We start from the raw sequence: 3,236 nt of genomic DNA, 5'->3' as shown, positions 1-3,236 counted from the left end.
TCTGCTAATAGACTGTGTGCGTTACTTGTGACCAATACTATATATCAAAAGGACATAATCGGAGAGACGCAGTCTAGGATAAATTATAGGATTACAACACACTAATATGTTTCCCGAAAGCGTTTTTAAATTGTCTGTTGTAAAATCCATAGTGACAGTTGTCCGTTGCAAAATCCAATGCTACTTTAAAGATATGATTATAGGTGCTACCTAATTTACGGGCAAAAGCTTTTAAAGTTTTTTTGATAACCATGTATTATTAATAAATATATGGACATGATTGTGTTCAAAATATGATAATTGTTGCAATAATTGAGTAATGCATCCAAAAAAATCAATCTTAAAACGAGTTACATGTTCCAAGCTTAAAGATCTAGGATCTTATTTTTTTTTGTTTTCTAGCCACAGGAATTTATAGCTGGTTCGGTGTCTGTGGTATAGTGGATGGGGTGTCTGCTAACTGGCTTAGTCACTGGGAGGTCTCTGTATTGATCCTTTAAGTGGGGGCATTCTTTAGATAACCGTAAAGACATACTATGGCGTACCATTTGGGTTGAAAGTCAAGAAGACCTACACGTTAAAAAGAGAAATGTACGTCGAAGTACAATAATTGTACGTCGACATGAATTTAAAATACACTTCGAAGTATATATTTGTACGTCAAAGTACAATTTGTACTTCGACATACATGTTTGTACTTCTACGTACACATTTTCTGAACAGCCAATCAAAACACTAGTCTCTTGAGCCGCTTTTCCTTCAGATTTATTCATAATAAATGTTTAAAATCTCTTTTTTAGTTGAGGACAAAATGAATAAAATTATCAGAATGGCAAAAAAACAACACAGAAGTTTCAAGTATTTAATGCATTAAAATAGATTATATACAAATTTGAAGAAGATTCAATTGTTACCTTTTTAAAATTAAAATTATTAAGCATATTGTGTGTATGAAATGATCATGCGGGGCGGAGTATCACGACCGTCCAGCGCATTACTGTGTAGGAAATTCCCAACGGTAACCAGTTACCAAGCATTAATGGGATAAATAATGTATTAAAAACTCCCCGTTGGTCGTATTTTGTGATTACCATAACTAGCATAAGTCAGAGGTTAATTCCGCCACGCCAATAAATACGCACAATATCTATGAGTTAGCGGTCGATAGTCGCATAATTTGGTATAAATTATAATAATAATAATGTTAAATAAATACGCACAATATCTATGAGTAAGCGGTCGATAGTCGCATAATTCGGTATAAATAATAATAATAATAATGTTCAATGTCAAAAATCTCTTAAAGCAACAGACGTAAGGTGTCTTCTGATTGGCTAACACTCAAGGGTCGGTGGAAATTGTACGTCAAACATTTCTCGTTCTACTTAGCAGGTCTTGTACTCTTTCGACGTCATGGTATGTCATATAGACACTAAGTACTGGTCCTACCCAGGAAACAGTTTGTTTCGTCAAATGTCTCAATTCAACTTGACAGCTTGCTAAAGCAGTTGCATTTAGCATACAGTACACTGATTTAACATAATCAAAATCATGTGATGTTAACACCACTAATTGTCTTCTTAATTATTTATTATCAATGTATAATTATGTGTAACAGCATAACAACATACTTGATTCGCAATTAAAATATTTAATAAATACAGGTATCTTGCAGGTTTCTAATTTTCTTTCCCAAACTATTGTTGAATAGTTTAAATTTTGTCGCCACTAAAAAACTAGCCATTTTGTAGCAATTCTAAAATCACAGTCTAAACTGCATACACTTAGCTCTATAGTTACAATTTGAATGCAAATATTAGAATGCATCATGTTATATCATCCATATTTTTTTATTTAAACATTTAAATAACACATAACACAGTACATATATAAAAAGGTATGTGGTATTGTGTGGAGATACAAAACACTTCACATCATTTATTTGCACATAAAATAATAGTTACAAAATAAGTAAAACTAAAACACTGTCATCAACCTACATTTCAAGAATATTTACTATATGAAATTACAAAGTGGTGTTATTGTATTACCTTTTACTAAATTAACATTGCTGGTTTTGTACTAGCCATAAAACATATATCATGGATTAACAAGTAACAACCTATTAATTACACAATAGAACGGAAATCATATTAATTGCATTATGCATTTACTAAACAAGCTATTTGCTACTGTTTAGAATTACACTATCTTACTAAAAAAGATCACAGGTACTTAGTGCTTTTACATACTTGTGGTAAGTTTTGTATTACTAGTTTGACAATTATCGGCAGACACTTGTTGATATACAGACAAAATTTGCATGGGAACTCTCATATTTTTTCAGCATAATTGCCTTCAAATTGTTAATTTAACAACCCTTTGACATTGTTTGCACATCTGATCTTATTATACAATAGCTGATTTTTGTTTATAGATAGACATATATAGACTTTTCAAAGTTCTATATAAGTTCACACATGTTCCATCCAAGTAAACAAACAGAACCAATAAAGATCACCACAGATAATAACTGTGTGTATAGCTTGGAAATTTAATAGTTCAGGAATCCCTCCTTTGTTGATTTCTGTAAACCAAAACTGTCAGTTTTGCTGGATAGAATGGATTGTATGATGCCCAGCTCTTGTCTTCACAGAACATCTTCTAAAAACGGAAAACCAACAAATATCTTAAAATTTGATCAATAATGCAGACAATTTATAAATGTCTTGTTTTTTGTTGATTTCGAATCTGGGAGATTTTTTACGTAAGATTGTTGTACGAAAATCCAACGGTATCGGATTTTGTGGTTTTAGGCCTAAACTTATTATAGTGATATGTAACCTTTCGGGGATATCGGTAAAGTGCGAGCAGACGAGGTGTAAATACGTTAAAAATTAAAGCTAAAAGACTAAAAAGTTAGATCGGAATATCTTTAAATTTTGTGAATAAATGTGTTTCTGGTGGATAACAACGACAACTTGCCAGAATATTGCTCATGATCACACGTAAAACTTCTTTCTGAGACATTGTGTACACACCGGTCTTACTGACAATAACGAAGTGACGTCACCGTCTATGTATAGAATGCTTTCTGAGAGCGAATGGAAAATGCGTCACATATTCTGACAAATAAACAGTAGGGTGTCGTTATTGAAATACCGCGAGAATACTGGAAGAATAGAGATGCCAACTATAATGTTTAAAACAAATAATTTTTTAACAAGCGTTTGTAA

Source organism: Dreissena polymorpha, chromosome 11 (genome assembly GCF_020536995.1).
Source record: "Dreissena polymorpha isolate Duluth1 chromosome 11, UMN_Dpol_1.0, whole genome shotgun sequence".
Classification (NCBI taxonomy): domain Eukaryota; kingdom Metazoa; phylum Mollusca; class Bivalvia; order Myida; family Dreissenidae; genus Dreissena; species Dreissena polymorpha.
This window is presented reverse-complemented; position numbering follows the sequence as displayed.